The following is a 20,207-nucleotide window of genomic DNA, read 5'->3' on the forward strand; positions in this document are numbered from 1 at the left end:
GATTCCCGGCAGGGAGGAGAATTAGTTGATGCATTTCTTTCATTACGCAGAAACCACTTGGGGGCGCCATTGTCACATATAAAGTCCTCAGCAACTTTTACACTGAATCAATGGGCAGATGCACTCCTGTTCTGGTTGTGTAATCTTGCTGTTATGAATCGTTTCATACTGGATTGGGCATTGGCATTTTATTGAGGAGCTTCACTGGCACTGTTAGTTTCAGCAACACCCACGACCAGCCCAATCTGCAACTGCACGAAAATGAAATTCTGGATATATTTTACAATATATATTTAACTTGCTGCCATTTCATAAATAAAAGTGATATAAGCCAATGAATTATTATTAAAGTGCAGGCATTGACGCAATGCAAATTGCTTGTTGTTGTTCTTGTGACCTAGAATGGTGGGAAACCCATGATCAGCACTCTGTGGGACAGTCAGGTGTGACCAAATGTGGACTGCTATGCAACCCAAGAGCCGGCTTGAGACATGCTAAGCACATATTTAGCAATAAAACAGCAGTATTATAATAGCTAAAAATGCATCTTTATTAAAGTATAGTAACAAGTGAAGTTTTGAAAATTTACTTCAGCATTCACGTTACTTTGGGATTGAAACAAATTTCATGTCATGATGTAAATGCAGATTTTAACCTTTCCATGTTTTTGTTTGCAGTCGCTCCACACCATTTGCTGTAATTAGCTTTATTTATTTACTGAGGCTGCGCACTTATGGACAGTGTGTGAATTCCCTGTACAAATCTTAAAGGAGATACCACCAGGAATGCATTAGTTTAATGCTTATTACCTGCCCTTTAAATGTCTAATGTCTATAATTCACTGCTAATGTAACAATTCTGATGAAAGTCCATGTGCCTTGTGGAAAAGGTCAAGTAACAATTTGTGTTTATATAGGTCTGTACAATGTCTTGACAGATGAAAAGAGACGTGACAAGGTCAGTCAGTCAGTGTTGCTTGGAAGTGGTGTAGGAGAGGAGCTCAGTGCACAAGTGAGAAACGTTTGCAAGCCGATTTTTCAGGTGGACATTATGCACAAGGAAAGGGGAGGGAAAAAATTCTGAGCAGAAGTTGGGGGAGGATTTAATGGAGGGGGCAGAGTCCAAGGCATGGCCAAATAGGTTGGTATTGTTGACCTTTTTGGAAGTGGGGAAAAGAAGCAGCAGTCACTAGCATGATATTCTGAAATACCAATGGATTATAATCTCCTGGTCATACTCCATTTCCACCTTTATAACCTCTCCATTTTAAATTGTATTTTAAGGCAGATTTTGAAAGTGGGGGGTGGGGGAAGGAATTTGTGAGGTTTGAGAAGGAACTCTAGATTGCATTGGGTGGGTGACAGAAGGGTGTTTTGTGATGAATGCTCTGGGATCGCCAGACAGCCTTTCTCCCCGTTCGTTCTTGCTGACTTGAACCTGTCTTGTGTTTTGGGGTTTGCTCTTGCTTGTAACCTGGACCTCGGAATAATTTAAAAAGAAATTACTAAACAAAACATCTTATTTTTTTTCCCACAAGACAGTACCACCTCTGAAAATATGTGGGATTACGGTAAGGCGTCCAGTTTGAAAGGAGATGGCTTTAAGTTATCAAAATTTATTGACAGGAAATAGCCAAAGGCCAGTTGTGGTGTGTTAGCAGTGCGGAGTACTGTGAGGGTGCAGCTGGTGCCTGGGAGACCTTCAGTTATCGATCTTGTTCACCTGTCTGAGGAAGAAAACATTGTGATGTGTGTCCAAGAGAAATATGCTTGGCTTTTATTTAAATAATAAAAAAAAATTCTGGACATCCGCTGCAATCCAAGTAGTCAATTTGTGGATTGCTTTGAGATGTGATATGATGCTGGATAAATGCATGTACTTGCGTACCTTCCATTCTCCAGTACAATGTGTTGGACCCACAATTTTGCATCTTGTGCGGCCTCTCCACATCAGATTAAACTTTTGGAACAATCAGATTTGATGGTTTGGCATCAGCCAGTGCCACAGAGGCATGGACAGCGATGACAGCGATCACACAGGCAAATTGACAAAAGCAAAAGGACAGCACCAATTGCTTGAGTGAGCTGCAATGGCTTTGCAGATAACCGTGACCAAAAGCTCACTTAAAGTACTTTGCGCAATCAATTCCTGCATCCCAGCAGTAATGTCAGTGACCTTAACATTCCCCTGGGAGCTGGACCCACATCTGCTTAAGAAGCTATAATCTCGGGGTTAAAGTACTGAACTGCTTCTCACTATCCTTACGGACTACCCTTTTAAACCCGCCAAATATAAAATCATTGTTTTGTGGCTAATTTTTCTTTGTGTTTTGTTTTCACTCCTTTTTCCCAAATCTTTGCAATAGTGGTTCAGCCTCTAATAACTACCCGCCAAGACCAATTTAAGAGCAAGTTCGGAGTGCCTTGCTGATCCGAATCCCAGTGGGTAGGTTTAACCTGGAAGATCACGAGAGTTTCAGTGTTGTTGGTGTGTTGGAGTTGTCAAAATGTCACTGGGTCAAGGAGCAGGTTGCAACCTACTGTTTTCCTTGGGTGCGTAGATTACCTGGGAGAGGCAGGTTGTCTATTAACTAATGTTAATAAATTCAATCGGAACAATATTTTGGCAAACATTTAAACATAATTTGGGTTTCCTGAATCTCACGGATTGAAACCAAAAACATTGCCATGACTGATAGGGTTGGTTTACAATCCTGAGCATACTCAGATAAGCACTTATCATTGCTGCTTTTTTTATTCTTATTGACTAACCAGCAAGGGTTTGTTCACAGCCAATTTGCTGAGAGTGTCCTTTGGAGGATTTTGATGGAATGGGTGGTGTGCCCATTGCCTTTGACTAGATATTAAACAGTGTGACTCTGTAACAAATGATGTGCTTGGCAGATCTGGAGGTGGATAGCAGAGAGGGAAGTGGTGAGGCAGGGCTTGCAAATGACAATACAGCCAGCAGGATGGTTGTAACAGGTGGCGGCAGTTATCTGTAGCTTTGTAGAGGATGATCTGTTCTCTGATACATCTTGTGGCCAGGGATTGCATGTAGTTTTGTAGAAGATGATCTGTTCTCTGATGCATCTTGTGGCCAGGGATTGCACGTAGTTGTTAATGTAGGTGACTGATGGACTGTTTGCTGGTACCTACGGTTATGGGAACTTTGTCTGTGAGGACTACAGTCGGAATGAGCAGCTGCTTGGGTTTGCACAGTACAGCTGGCTTCCCACAACTATACGGCTTCTTGACCACACACTTGTGCACGGCTAAATCAACCAGGAGTGTCCTTGAACAACAAGGCCCTCTGCTCCATCACTGCCAAGCTGGTGTGCAATTAGAAAACAGAGAAGTGTTTGGTAGACAGAATGAAGCAAGGCATTAATGATGAAGTTGTACAGTTTTATAGAGGGTGCTGAAAGGGAGACTTGTGCTATATGTTCAGAAATCTTTGAAGGAAAGCTACCAACCATAAATGGGATCCTTGGCTCTACCGACAGAGGAATGGAGCATAAATGCCAAGAAGTTCTGCTAAACTTTTGTAAAAGATTGGTTAGGCTGGAGTTTTGTGTTCAGCTGTGGATACCTCACCAGTAATGATGTCAAATCATTATAAAGGCCACAGAAAAGTTTAGGGATGGGGGCTCCACTACTGTGGAAAGACTGGAGAAGTCTCCGAAGAGATTTAGTAGAAGTGTTCAAAATCTTAATGGAGTAAATAAAGGAGAACTGTTTCCTGTGGCTGAAGGATCAGTGAATAGAGGACATGTACTTAAGGCATTGGAAAAGTACCAGGCATGGCATGACTGTTGTACAGTGAGTTGTTGTGACCAGGAATGCACTGCCTGAAATGATGTCAGAAACAGAATCAAAAGTAACTTTCATCAGAGAATTGGACAATTACGTGGAAAATACAGAGTTACGGGACAATGGGAAAGAGCAGAAGACTGGAACTAATAGAAGGGCTACCAAAGAACAAGTGTAAAAGGCTGAATTGCCTCCTCTGCTGTGTTTTTCTATAACTCCAGGTGTGTATGGGATTCTGTATAGGAGCTGAGAGTGTGCTTTTGTTCTGTGGCAACACAAATTCCCAGATATCTTTGGACCTGGACTGTGGCTTCACCAGAGGTTGAGAAAGGTTACTTAGATCCATGTTTCAACGATGGTGATGCTCTGGTTCAATGTCCTCTTGTGTTTTGAAGCCCTTGAAGACCCTGCCATTGTTTGCTCCATTGACTCCTGTGTAGGTACAGATGTGGCCTGAGGCAGGATGGTAGGAGTTGGGGAAGCAACGGATGAGAATAGGTGGCAGAATCCACTTCCACATTGTTTTTGACATCATGCCCCATGCCAGCTGCATTATCTGCTGAGAATTAGTTAGGTGCTGTAAAGCCAAGCCTGAGATACTGTATTAGTCATCATATTTAAAGCCTCAGGCATGTTGGCATATCAATAACCAAGGTTAAGGCTCATTTGATTGCTACAACTGATGATCCACTATGTTGGCTACTGATCCATACATGAAGTGATGTCGAAAAGTGAATCGACTGTGATGTCGAATCTATTTATTTCTTCAGCTCGAGGCAGACTCCCCTGCTCTCTCCGCAGTTGGGAACCAAGTGCTCAGAAACACGTTTTTAGATAAGATATCTTTATTAGTTACATGTATGTCGAAACACACAGTGAAATGCACCTTTTGCATAGAGTGTTCTGGGGGTAGCCCGCAACTGTTGCCATGCTTCCGGCGCAAACATAACATGCCCACAACTTCCTAACCTGTATGTCTTTGGAATGTGCGAGGAAACCAGAGCACCCGCAGGAAACCCACGCAGACACAGGGAGAAGGTACAAACTCCTTACAGACAGCGGCGGGAATTGAACCCGGGTCGCTGCTGCTGTAATAGCGTTTAGCAATTGTTCTATTTTGTTGACAGTCCCAAGGATTCACCTCCTATCTGCAGTTTCTGTGTCTGGTTGAGCAGAGCAAGGAGAGGGCTCTACCACCAATCTGAGCTCTAGCTCATTTTGTTGCCAGGGTTAAAATCCAGCTACCTTCCTAGCTTGCCCGACCAAAGTGTAAGGATCAGAGTATACCCATTTTACACAAAGCCTGATTATAATATCCATTGACCAATGGCTGCTGATTTGATGGTGTCAGTTTATTACCAGGTGGGTTAGGAGTTACTTGGGGTGCAATTGGTTTGCATCATCACATTAGTGGAAATGTATGGGTTAGAAGCCTACTGTTTCTGCTGACTGCAGCAGTTCAGTGTGAAATGAGTCTGGTCAGTGTTCAGCTATCGAACAACATTTTGTGGAAGCTGTTTCAACTCAAAGTTGTTGACCAACTAACGCGAATTTTGTTCTGACCATTCTGTGCACAGTTTCGATAAGTAACTTCTGTGGATAAGTAACATCTTAATGTGAGTTGAATCATTTGATTATAAGAGGTTATCATGGAATGTTCAACAGGGAAAAATAAGCTAATGTTCTTTCCCCTTCTTGACCTCTTAAAAATTACATTTTATAATCTGTGACTGATTGAAAAGAATTCTAAAAATCTCACTAGGGATAAGAAGTTAGTCAAAACAAGGTCTCATAGTATGATGTTTGGCAATTTTCTGACAGCTTCATCAGTGGTGGGCTTAATCTCTCTTGAGTTGCATACAGTTACAGCCAGGTGGCCACTCTCTGGAAACCTGACCTTACTTCATCTATTTGACACTGTGTCTGGACTGTGTCTTCCTGAAAGCCTTTCTCATGTTCAGGTAATGTGCAATTACAGGAATTACATTGCTCCTTAGCATTGTTAACATATTTTGCAGATGGAAATTTTCTGTGATGTAATTTCTATACAGGTCTATGCAAAAATCTCTTAGTGTGATTCTTTTTTCTCCTGGATGTTTTATTATGTGAAAATGAATGATATTATGCAGTTTAGCATTATACACCAACTACTGTGGGCCTTTTGGGTAAATATTGATAAATGAGGTGTTAATGATTTCATTGTGGGGAATAATTATCAGTGATAGTTCTTGTAATGTGCTCCTACTGCATGCCTCAGCTGACTAATATAACATGTTGAGGACCATCTACCATTCAACACTTTATCAAATGCATCTCTGTTGAATTATTGTAGGCATTATATCACCATCCAAGAATGTTGTCATTGCATAATCCAGAGCTGTTAAGAAGTCCAGCAGTATAACAATGCTTCACTATCTTTACCTTCATTATTTACCCTTTAGCAGATGGGAGTATAAACAATTAGTCACACCACTTTATATTCAACGTTGGGCAATTATACAATTAGAATAGACCAAAGCTTGATATTTTCAAAAAATAAAGGCTTTAAAATAATTAAGATTTTGAGTTCAGATGCCTAATGTTCATATTGTCCACATTGGAAAGATATAGTCTTCAGAACAATTACTACAATCTCCTCAATTCTAACTCAGATGGGTGGTGGTTTACTGCCATCTAGATCACCAAAAGTTAGACAATGAACAGTTACCACAAATAAGCAGAGGAAATGAAGACAAACCCTTGAATCGTCAAGGCATAGAAGAATACAAACAGACTATACAGGAATACAAGCGTCTTGAAATGGAATTAATATACAGTAGATGGGTTCTTGATGGTTGGCATGGACAGGCTGGGCCAAAAGCCCTATTTCTGTGCTGTATGAGTCTGACTCTATGAATTGCATAAACCCGTATAGAAATTACATCTCAGAAATAGGCCATTCACCTCAACCAGTCCATGTTGGTGTTTTGGCTTCCACTTAAACATTAATCCCATGTGCCATTGATGTAGACTGTATGTACATTATAGAAGGGGGAATCATTTGACCTTTTATCCTTGGGTGATAGTGTATGGGCTACCCAGTTTACACTTGGCTCCATCTCTGTTTTGAGGTCAGTGGGAGGAAAAGCAGGCATGGTACCCATTCAGCTGTTGTTTCGCTATCACCCATTTCACGTCACTGATGAAGACTAATTTCAGACAAAACAAGAATGAAAGTTAGTCATAAGAACCCAATCTTAAGTTAGTAAGTCAAATATTCCTTGTCAAATGATATTTGTGCTGATGTGAGATGATGTTTGCTGTGTCAGCCATATGCAGATATGCATTGTTGATAGGGTTATCAGAAGGTGGTGCAGCAGCCAATTTATCTTTCCTATGTTTGGAAACCAAACCACAGTTTTGCTAAGTTTACCCACCTGAGGTCTGACTGTGTTAAAGAGATCAAAGTTCTTATCGTGGCTGACCACAAAAACCTCACCTATTAGTAAAAGACACAAAAGTAAAACTATCCTACTTTTCCTCTCAGGATTAAATTTGGGTGCACACATATTCTCCTGTGACATTTATAGATGTACTTGAACAAACAGTTCCAAATTTCACCAAATTTGGGATCAGTCATCCCTGACTAACAGCACAATATTATCAATCAGCCATATGACCATGTATAATGGACCCAGGTGTGCACCAAACTAGTAGGTTCAGTGACTGAAGGCAAGATTGAAAGAGATTGCAACAGTATCTCAGGTTTCTGTTCCACCACAGTATGCTATCACATGCATAATTGCACATGCTCACAGATTGTCTAACATTTGTCAAGACAGTGCACCTTAGGATCAGGAGTGTCAAATCTATCACAAGTCAAATACAAAGCTTTCCCTTCCATTCATTGCAGCCAAGAATTTTTGACTTTATACAGTGGACAGGGTTGACAAATGAGCTTCAGAAGTGAAATTGACTGCTGCCTTCAATAAATCAGCAAATATGCATTCATTTGGTGAAATTGCATTGATTTTTTTAATATTTCAATAAATATTAAACTTAAAGGGGCAGCCCTTCTCTCTGGTTCCAGGTGACATCTTGTTGCGTCTTAGGGATATTGCCTTCTTTAACCTGCCGTGGACAGTTAAAATGAATCTAACATGAAATGTATGAAAATGTTTGTTTGGTCTAAGTAGTCCAGGAAGATAATTTGCTTTCCTTTTAGTGTCTGAATGCAATTCAGGCTAATCATTTGCAAAGTATAATGTGTGATGGCTTTAAGGAAAATAAACATAAAGAGTTTGATAACCCAGACCAGTTTTAGTGCAACATTGGAGCCCAAAGATGCAGATACTTCAACATTAACTGGGACTGTTGGCTGTATTGACTGCCCATTGACTGTGGGTGAAAATGGCTAACACAAGGGAACATAATTTTAAGGTGACTGGAGGAAGGTATAAGAGGGATGTCAGGGGTAAGTTTTTTACACAGAGAGTGGTGAGTATGTGGAATGCACTGCCGGCAGAAGTTGTGGAGACAGATACATTAGGGAAATTTAAGAGGCTCCTAGATAGCCACATGAATGATAGAGAAATGGAGGGCTATGTGGGAGGGAAGGGTTAGAAAGATCTTAGGGCAGGATAAAATGTCAGCACAACATTGTGGGCTGAAGGGCCTGTACTGTGCTGTAATGTTCTATATTCTATGTATTAGTCCAAATGATATTTTTCTGATATGGAAGGAAGAAAAAAGGTGGGCTATTGGGGCAGGGTAGAGGGAACCATATTCAGTAAGACTTTACTTAAGCTTTGAGTGTTTGTTGCAACCTCTGCAATAGAAAGTAATGAGATTGCCCTGCTGCTTGGAAAGGGTGGGCACTGGAAATCAGCAGAGGGAACTGGATTGCATTCAGGTTCCCAGGTGCGTAGGTCTTACCAAATCTGGAGCTTCAAGGCTTTCATCCAATCACAGAAGCCAGAAGGCCTGAGGCTCTGTGATTCTCCTTGATACTTGCAAAGGGTACTTTTGGGGTGGTACTGCACTTTATCTGGCTTATCAGTTTAGAAATCATGAGTTCAAATCCCAAACGCAGGCAGTTAGGATACCAAAACAGAAGAGGAAGTGGAATCAGCAGAGACAACTGAAAAGCTACAAGTAAGTTTGAACAAAAAAGGGATCTCAAGAGAATAACCATTAATGAAATTTAATGCAAACAAGAGCAAAACACTAAAATTAAGAAGAAAAACTAATAATACACATTGCTTTCCATACTGTTCCATTATACCCAGGTGAAAATCAACAAATAGCACCACATCTTTTGACTGGGGATTTCACATGCTACTTGAATCAATACAGAATTCAGCACTTTTAGATTAAGCTAGAACTTGTTGCCAATATTAAGGTCTTACATGATAAAAGGGCATAGCACGATGTAATGATGCCATGGGTGGGGGTGGGGGGGGGAGGCAGGGGAGGGTGAATAAAATAAGCTGTACCCAGGAAAAACGGAAGAAAATTTTGCAGCTGGCTAGACCACACCCTGGGCTTAGCCAGCTGTCGAATCTTTTAAAAGCATTAAATGATTCTAGTTGTCTCAAAGGCCATTAAAAATCAATGAAAGTTATAAAGATTTTTTAAAATAATAAATGGAAGCTAAAGTGCTTAAAACACTTGCACCATTTTAAACAATCAAAAATATTTAGCTACCCCCAAATAATTGTGAATTACCTAATACTTTTATTCCTTGCAACCTGTTCCTCTCCATTCAAATAATGGGAGATGCTCTTCCTGCACCAGGTCTAACGACATTAGTTGCATTGTTGCCTCTCAGTGCTTTTCTAGATCCATACTTTATTTCTTGTCCAATTGCTACCTCATTGCCATTTGTGTTTTTCATCTCTTTTATCATCTAATCTTCTGCCACTTATCATCTCACAGGCTTCCCCTCTTGCTCTGACCTCGCTTCCTCTTCCTGCCCATTCCTTGCCTCAGTACTTGCTTAATATCACTGACTTCTTCCTTTGAACATAAACTCATAGAATAATACAGCACAGGAGGAAGCCATTCCACCTCCCATTCTGCACCGTCTTTTTAAGAACAATTCAGTTATTCACAGTCTTTCCCTGCATTTTTCCTCCTAGTACTTAAGCATTTCCTTTCTGAAGGCTATACTGAATGTCTATCCATAAAAGACCATCACCTTGAAAATAAATTTTCACCCTCAACAGTTGCTGCCTGACCTGCTGAGTATTTGCAGCATTTTATGTTTTTGTTTAAGAATCCTACAATTTGTGTGCAGTCTCCAGCCATTCTTACACTTGCTGATTGCACTGGAGCTTGCAGGATCTGAGTGCCTGATGCTCGAGGGGAGTGGTTAGGCCTGTCAAAGCATTATCTCCTTTCAAGATTAGAAGTGTTGTTCAAGTTCATGACAAGTTATTAAAAAAAACCCTAGATATTAAATCACTGTGTTTGAATATATTCAGCAGTATCTGAGCAACAGCAGCTTTGAAACAAATAAACACTCCCAACGCCTTCTTGGTAAACTCTGCAGGTGGTTTTGGTCAACATGGGAGCAAATATTCCCAGCAACATTGCAAAATACATTTTTCAAATGACACTCTAACTATGGACTACACATACTAGATTTTAATAAACAAACATCGTTAAGGCACGAAAATAATTCAAAAGCACACTATCACTCATATATAAAAAATTGTTTGTGAACTACTGCAAATTTGCTTCACATTAGCCGCAATTGACAGAAATCTTATCAGTGGTGGCGTTTAATAGTTACTAAATGAAAAATTCATCATGCATGAAAACCCTCAGATCCAGATCATTTAATAATTGATAACATTTTTCTTTGTCTCAATGGTTCTGGTTTAAAGACAATTTTACCACAACAATATAATCACTGCAGAATGCATTGAGGAGTATAAATGTTTAATAGTATTCCAGATTTCCCTCATAAAGACCCTGGTATCTTTATACCTTCCTCATATAAGCCTAGAAATTCTGTTGTATGACATTAATGCATGAAAGTTTAATGGCTCTGTATCAAATCTCTCCGTCCAGTATTTTAACAAAGGCGCCATGCTATTTATTTTAAGTGGTTTATTGCTCCTCTTAAAAGCAGAGGTGAAGGGAATTGATACAGATGCATTAAGAGTTTGCAGCAAAAATATCATGATTGCTTTGTCCCAGTAGGTATAGCACCTCCTCAAGGTATTCTCAAGAAGCATATGTAAAGAACTGAAGATGCTTTGCAAGGAAAATATTTTATATAAAGGAATCTATGGAAAATTAATACTCTTCAGAAGTCACAGTTTATTGAATAACTTTAGTACAAAAAGGACAAATGGGACCTTATCTGAAGGCATTTTTTTGAGGACTAAAGGTTTATCGACCATGTTCTATTTCTCAAGATATAAGCAGTGATCAAAAGTTTATACTGCTTCAGCAGTCAACCTAACAAAATACGACAGAGACGAAGATAAATAAATAACTGGTAAAGTGCTCCCTCAGTGCAGAAATATGGAATTAAACAGCATTGCTTTAAATTAGAGTACCTAATGTTTCAGGGATGCTGAAATTCATTTCTTTGATACAGAACAGATTAAGTTGCAGAGCAGTTCTTTTCATTGGGAAAAATTCTGATTGTTTTACGTGCAAAATTAACAAAATGCAACTGTATGGAAAAAAACAGCAAAATGTTTTTTGTCCCATTTTTCTTGAGATTCAGAGATTTTAGAAATGCTTTAAACTGGATGTGGAAGTTGACTATCATGTCCGTAGCAGTATTCCTTAACCACAGGACAGTGAAAGAGGTGGCAAATGACATGGGTGCCACTGACATGAGAAGTTCTAAACCCTCAAGTACAGCTAGAAGTATTATATAGAATTTTCATAGATACTGTGAAATTGTTCATAGAATTATTGAAGGGCACAGGACAAAAGGAAGCCATTTAGCCTTCCTTGACCATTTGAGCCAAAGGTAAATGATCTTTCTGAGTCTGCTACATGACCTGCAAAAGGAAGAATGGGAAGTCTTCAGCTACGTAGTTGTGCCAATGGTTGGCACCTTTATTTTGCTGCTCTGCTGCCTGCTTAAGCAGGCTTTCTGTTTACAATAGTGATGAAACTGAGAGCAGGTCTTGGGATTGACATGATGATACCTGGGAAGCTATCAACTGGGTGTGTTTCCATTATATCAATGGCTGCAGTTTCCACAGTTACAGCATGAATCCTCAGCTGATTTAAGCAGTTGGCACAATGAAGGGGCTGCAAGTGAAATATAGTTATCTAGTGCTTTACGTTGATCACGTAATTGGCTGAAAAATTACAGTTGCTAATCAATGATTTGTTTATTCCAGCAATTGTTAGATTTTATACGGTAGCTGGACAGAAATATCTCTGTCCACCATTGTTGAGATGAAGCTCTGTTTGGTAATTGGTTTATTATTGTCACATGTACCGAGATACAGTGAAAAGGTTTAGTTTGTGTGCCATCTAGACAGATCATTCCATGCATAAGTACATCGAGGTGATACAGTAGGAAAACAATAACACAATGCAGAATATAGTATAACAGTTACAGAGAAAGTGCAGTGCAGGTAGACAAATAAAGTGCAAGGGCCATGATGAGGTAGGTTGAGAGATCAAGAGTTGATCTGTATCGTATAAGTGGTCCGTTCAAATGTCTTTATAGCAGCGGGATAGAAGTTGTCCTTGAGCCTAGTGGTACATGTTCTCAAGCTTTTGTGTCTTCTGCCCGACAGAAGAGTGAATGACTGGGGTGGGAGGGTTCCTTGATTATGTCGGCTGCTTTCCCGAGGCAGCGGGAAGTGTAGACAGAGTCAATGCAGGGGAGGCTGGTTTTCATGATAGACTGGGCTGTGTCCACAACTCTCTGCAATTTCTTTCAGTCTTGGGCAGAGCAGTCGCCATACCAAGCTGTGATGTATCTGGATAGGATGCTTTCTATGGTGAATCTGTAAAAATTGGTGAGGGTCAATGGGGACATGCCGAATATCCTTAGCCTTTTGAAGAAGGAGAGGCATGGAGTGCTTTCTTGGCCATAGTGTCTATGTGGCTGAACCAGTTTTGAAGCATTGTGAAGCCAATGTTTCACTTAGAGGACTCTCTATAAAATTTCAGATACTGTGCCAAATAAACCTGTACAAATATTGGAAATGATGTACATAATCAAAGGTCTATGGGATGGGGTCATCCTGACCTCTCACTGTATCTTTGCTGGAAGATTTGCGGAAATCCTAGAGGAAAGGCGACATTGTTAATTCAGTTTAAAATCAGTCAAAGGTGGGATTCTGTGGTTTTGTTAAACTATTAATTTGAGTTTCTGATTAATTCCAATTTTTACAAAAATAAATAACAGCTTTGAATTCACTGAGGTAAAATGCAGTGAAATATATTACTTTAGTCCAATGAAAAACAATTTATGGAATGGGATGTAATTTAAGGCTTTTGACAAATTATAATTTGTACTAAATTTCTTTAGGATTACTCAAACATCTGGCCCAGGTGTAGATTTGTAACTGCTTTTGTAATCTAATTTGGCACTGCAGCGCAATGCTGCATTACTGGAGATGCTGTCCTTCAGATGAACTGCAGGACAAGCCTTCTATCTCCCTTCTCGTGTGGCGATAAAGGATCTCTTGGCACAATCTGAAGAACAACCAACATTCTTTTCTACAGTAACAATATAGAATCATTTACCTCACTGTTGCTGGTGGGTCACTGCTGCATTTGTCCATGTAACCATAGTGATCAGACTTTAAAGGTATTTGAACTTTGACGTGTTTTAATGTCATGATGAGACGCTATGGAAATGAAAACATTTTTGATTTCTTGAGTCTCTGTCAGTGGATTATAGATGGATTTTATATGAGTATGTCTAATTTTTCAGCCCCAAACCCTTTTTTTTCTGAAAGATGGTGTGAAAAGTTTCACAGAGTTATCCTGACTTCCCACTGAAACTTTCCTGGAGCAACAGCATTCATTAGGTTGATTCCTGGGATGAAGAGGTTGTTTAGAATGGAAAGGTTGGTCATGTTGGGCCTATCTCCACTGAAGTGATCTTATTGAAACATTTATGATTCTGAGGGTGTTTGGCAGAATAGGTGCTTCCCCTGGTGGAGGAATCTTGCACTAGGGACATGGTTTCAGAATAAGCAGTTGCCCATTCAAAATGGAGCTCAGTTGGTTGCAAGAGATTGTTGGAGATTGAATTGATTAAAATATTTTCTACTGAGATTGATTTTTCATTTGTGTGCTGGGAATGGTGGTGTGATGGTGTTGAGGATCTGCCAGGATAGTATTGAATGGTGGAGCAAGATCGAGGGGCCAATATGACTCCTGTTCTTATTTCTTATTGTCTTGTAATGACATTGAAGCTCAATTCCTGTCTCAAACTATGAATAGATTTTGTGTGGGTTATGGAGGTAAGTCAAGATGTGCATGTGAATAGCTTCTTAGCTGGAAAAAAGATGCATTTCCTTGCCTTGTTGTTTCCCATTGTTCATTAATACCAATATGACTTGAGGTACTATGTATAACTAAGACTTCTGTGAAAATTTGTAAGAGCAAACATTTGCTGGAGTTTATTTTTTTGGATTATTATACAACACAGAAACAGGACTTCTTGATCAATGAATGTGTGGATTTCAATGAATGTGTGGATCTACTTTGGATAGTAGACCTCTGTAAAACTGCACTATCAGATGGGGATACCAGCATTTAACTTTGTTTAAGCTTCCCACAGAATTGTACTGGATAAGTCTGAGAAATTTTCTACCTAAGCCTCCATAGTGGTGGGAGTGACATGTGGGTTGACTGATGGAACAATTGCAGATAGAAGTCCTTCCCTGATATACTTACCATTCCTCCAAAGGGCATAGACATGTTCCAGGCTCTTTGTCACTCACTAAGATAAGGCTTTTGCACATTATTTCTTATTCCTCTTTTATAACAAAACACCATGAGAGGCATAATAGGGTAGAGTCTTTCTCCTAGGGTGGAAATGCCAAATACCAGAGGGCATAGCTTTAAGGTGATAGGGGAAAGTTTAAAGGAGCTTTACAAGGCAAGATTTTGACACAAATAGGTGCCTGGAGCATGCTACCAGGGGAAGTGGTGGAAGCAGATATGATCGTAACATTCAAGAGGCATTTAGACAGGAAGGTGTACAGGCAGGGAATGGAGGGATATGGACCATGTGCAAGCAGATGAAGTTAGTTAAAATCAGCATGGTCAGCACAGACATCTTGGGCCGAAGGGCCTGTTCTATGTTCCTTACCTGAAGCCAATGCTTTCACACTCCAGTGCAAGGATATGACTGGTGCATCAGTTCTTGATCCAAGTGGCTACTATTTCTGCCCATTCTGTAGTGATTGCAGGAAATTCTCACAAATAAATCAAAGTTTCTTGTTAAAATAATATAAGCACTAAAAATATCAGCAACTGTTCTCAACTGTCCAAAGTACATGTTCTGTGCTTCCTAAGATACTATCAGCCTTTTTGTAATATATGTAGAGTTCTGGCTACACATGGTAGCTATTTGAAATGATTTGCAGAATTTGCTGTGACTGATCGTCTTTTGATTTTGTGCTTCATTAGCAGTGATTTTAGATAGTCTTCAAATCTTTGAAGTGTTGGTTAGGGGTAATTCTTTTTCCAAATAGACTTTTTGAAAATTACCTGGGGAGCTGACACATTAACAGCTTAATTTCAAGGGCACTCATTTTCATTGTGGTTCTTGTTGACTGGAGCTGGTTGGATGCCACTAGGTGAGGGATTTTTGGAGGATCTTTTAAGGATTAAAGTGGAGTCAGAGGATCTTGGCTCAAGACAATCTTTCTGTTTTATTATGCACTGAAGTTCAAACAGATTTTGTAAATTCTAGCTTAAACTAATGAATTATCCATATGTGGATAGTTTGAATCTGATAACTTACTAAGACATTGTTAGAGAGTGGTTAACTGGTTAAGCAGTTGGAAATTAAACAGCAGTAATTTTATCTCTATTATTAAATCTAAAAAAAGATTGGGCAATATCAAAGTATGATAGTTTTAGTTATTTGTTTCATGTTTTAGATGGTTTAACTGTTGTGTTTGAGAAACTAGCAGAATAGATTGTGACCCAAAAATGGAACAAAAATCTGACCACAGAAATCACAAACTTTCTGGCACCTCAGCCAATGGAATTGACACTCGCCCTGAAGGAGTTTCAGGCAGGAGGCAGAGAAAGGACACAATCCATTCCCTAACCTAAGTTTTAGACTAGAAATTATAAATCTAACAAGGAATTTGAGACAAATTCCTTTTGCAAGAGAGTGGTGAGAGTATGGTACTTGGTCCTCCAAGGAGTAGTTAATGCAGCTAAGGGCAAAACCTGTCAGCACATGAGGGAGTGAGGAATAGAAGGTCATATTGTAGGGTAGGATGAAGAAAAATGAAAGGAAACTTATTTATGTTCACTTACTGTTACTTGCAGACAGGAAGACGTGCTTTGTGTCTGCTTTCAGTGGAATATTGGGCCTCATATCTTGTAGGCCTTGGGGTTGGAGTAGATAGTTTGGTTGGGTGAAAAAAATTCTTGCTCAGATTCCCTCTAAACCTCTTACCCCTTACTTGAATCCTATGTTCTCTGTTTTTAGACATCTTTGCTGTGGGGAAAAATTTCTTACTGTATACTCTATTCATAATTTTGTATACCTCATTTAGGTCTCCCCTCACTCTCTTCTGCTCCAAGGAAAACAAACCAGCATTGTTCCTCATATTTCCCTCAATGTCAACAAAACTAAAGAGCTGGTCATTGACTTCAGGAAAGGGGGCGGTGTACATACACCCGTCTATATCAATGGTGCTGAGGTCGAGGGGGTTGAGAGCTTCAAGTTCCTGGGAGTGAACATCACCAACAACCTGTCCTGGACAAACCACGTGGATGCCATGGCCAAGAAAGCTCACCAGCGCCTCTACTTCCTCAGGAGGCTAAAGAAATTTGGTTTGTCCCCTTTGACTCTCATCAACTTTTAGCAATGCACTATAGAAAGCATCCTATCAGGATGTATCATGGCTTGGTACGGCAACTGCTTTGCCCAAGACCGCAAGAAGTTGCAGGGAGTTGTGGACACAGCCCAGCACATTACAGACACCAGTCTCCCCTCCTTGGACTCTGTCTTTACCTCTCATTGTCTTGGTGTAGCAGCCAGCATAATCAAAGACCCCACCCACCTGGGACATTCTCTCTTCTCTACTCTTCCATCGGGTAGAAGATACAGGAGCCTGAGGGCATATACCACCAGACTTAAGGACAGCTTCTACCCCACAGTGATAAGACTATTGAACAGTTTCCTTATACAATGAGATGGACTATGACCTATGACCTCATGACCTCATGATCTACCTTGTTGTGACCTTGCACCTTATTGCACTGCACTTTCTCTGTAGCTGTGACACTTTACTCTGTACTGTTATTGTTTTTTTTTACCTGTACTACATCAATGCACTCTGTACTAACTTGATGTAACTTCACTGTGTAATGAATTGACCTGTAAGATTGGTTTGTAAGACAAGTTTTTCACTGTACCTTGGTACAAGTGACAATAATAAACCAATACCAATACCAAAATGCTCCATCCCAGGCAACATCCTGGTGAATCTCCTCTGCACCGTCTCCAGTCCAATCATGTTCCTCCTCTAGTTTGGCTACCAGAGCTGCACACAACTCTCCAGCTGCAGCCTAACCAATGTTTCAAATAGTTGCACCACAACCCCATCTCTTCCAAACCTACACTCCTCAGAGGTATCTGCTGCGCTTCAATTCAGATCTCTTGAGTGTTGCTGATCATTTACCCTTCACCATTAACATTTCTGTGCAACCCTGGAATTTCATCCCTAAATCTTTGCACCTCTGTACCTCTCATTCATTCTTTAAAAGACTTATTAAACTTATTTCTTAAACTCTCCTTTGCTGTTTGCTGTAAAGAGCCTTGGAATATTTTACTACATCAAAGGTGGTTGTTGTAATTTGAATCATCTCCAGTTTCTAAGGGCTGTATTATGTGAAGCTGCTATACCCAGCTAGAAAGAAAAATACCTGTCACAGCGTCATGACCCAGCTTTGTTATATCAGCATCCCAGTAGTAAAACAAATACTCCAGGATTGATGTAAAATTCAGTGTTTTATATCGTTAATTACAGTGGAAGAAAACCATAAGAATTATGTTCATGTGAGAAATACGTTGGCAGGCTGAAGAGTGAACTATTGAATGTATTATTACAGTGAACCTGTGGGCGAACTTTCAGGAATATCTGTGACATCAGAGCCTGGGATGCTCCATAGTGTTGCTCTGATATTGTGTTCTAGTGAATGGTACCTCATTCATCAGGTGGATAGTAATAAACTGAAAGTCAGTAAGGAGTTATATATATCTACATTTATGATAATGATACATCTACAATTTTTAACTTCTCTTTTCTCTTCTCAACTCAAGTAAGCACCCTCTTGGTTTAGGCCACAGAGCAATAGCCTGAAAACTTTTAATTTGTATAACTGCTGAACCACATAGTGAAAACTGCTATACTCAGAGGTGCACAAGCATAGGTTATTTGTCATTTGTAGCATAGATTGCCTGTGCTTGCATAACCTTACAATTTCTAGGTGCTGCTTTCCTGTTGATGTGGGTGTGGGCGCTCAGTATTCCTTTGTTCACAGTTTACTCATACTCTGTTTACTCAGCTGGGTTCTTCTTGCTTAGATATGCCCTGAATTCACTACTTAAACAATTTCCAAGAATCAAGCAGCAAATACAGTTGAGTAGATATAAATTAAAAGTAAACAACTCCACAACCAGTGGGGATTGAAACAATTAACACTGCTTTTGTATGTGGAATATCTCCAAATCAAAGTTCTTCAACCCATCATTTAAAGTGAATGTTGTCCAAGTTGAGTAATACCAATGTTGACGTTTATGAATGATGCAATAAATGATCTGTGTGTTATGTAAAGGATAAACTTTGTGGCCTGAATGTACTTTATTTGCACACTATCTGGGAAGGGCCATTGCTGCCTTTTCATACACTTTCCAAAGCGTTTTCTTGATTGTTCATTGCAGGAGGGATTTATTTTGCCTCCTGAACACACTATGAAAGATCAAACTGATGCCAAATGTGGTGAGGAGTGGTTTATCGCCCTTTCGCTTTCAAACTCAGCCTAGTTGTGGCTAAATGGTATCCATCAGCCACATGCTAATTTTAATTGTTCTTTACTGGATTGGAATATGCTGACAGAACAGAAGATGGCCACTTCGTATTTGGGAAATGTCTGACGCCTGAGAACCTTAAATGAAGGGTCATGATCCTTAGTGCAGAAGTGTATAGAATGAAAGCTTGATAATTTAGGAATTTGTGGTTACTCTGCACCAATCTTGGGAAAGAATTAGAGGAGGAGACACTGGAATACATTTCAAAAGTTAAATCAACAGCAACCGTATTTATATGGCACCTTTAGCACAATAGCACTTCCCAATGCACTTCATAGGAGGTTCAAACAAATTGTAAATCTTAGCCACATGAAGGGATCTTAGGGCAGATGAATAAAACATTACTCAAAGAGATAGCTATTAAAGGGTGTCTTATAAGATGGATAGTTAAAGAGGAGGAAAGGTTTTTGGAGGTGAATTCAGAGCTAAGGGCCTCAGCAGCTGAAGGCATGGCTGCCAACGATGAAACAGTAAAATCAGGGAAAAGAATGTAAGAACTGAGAGTAGGACTTGACCCAAAGCACATTGAGCCTGTTACTCCATTCAATGGAATGGAGGATGACAGATACCCTGGAGGGTTGTGAAATGGAGAACATTACAGAGGAGCAGGGCCAAGGAGGAACTGAAAGCAAGTGTCAGAAAATCAAAGTAGAAATAAAACATGCTGGAAGTACTCAACTGGTCAGGCAGCAACAATGGAAACTTAACCAGAGTTAATATTTCTGATTAATGACCTTTCATCAGAAAATAATAGCATTACTTAACAGAGATCCAATGTTCTCCAAGGAGTGAAATACTGTAGGGTGAATGGTACTTAGAACAAGTTAAGTCACTGGCACCTTGTGTGGCAGATGGGGGGCTCTCCAGGAATGAATTAGTATAGGTAAGTTCAGAGATAATGAAGGTTTCAGTAGCAGATGAACTTAGAGAGGAGCAGAGTTGATCTGTATTATGGAGGTGGAAGCTACTTTTCTTGGTCTTGGCTTGGGGGACAATATAGCACCAAGTTGCAAGTGGTTGAGTTTAGTCTCAGATAGTTCACAACAAAAAGGATAAATACAGCTGGGTGAGATCATTTGGCGCATCTGGTACGTCCTGTAATAAAAACTGAAAAGGCTAGAAATTCCCAGCAA

The sequence above is a fragment of the Pristis pectinata genome, chromosome 4 (assembly GCF_009764475.1).
Source record: "Pristis pectinata isolate sPriPec2 chromosome 4, sPriPec2.1.pri, whole genome shotgun sequence".
In the NCBI taxonomy this organism is placed as follows: Eukaryota; Metazoa; Chordata; class Chondrichthyes; order Rhinopristiformes; family Pristidae; genus Pristis; species Pristis pectinata.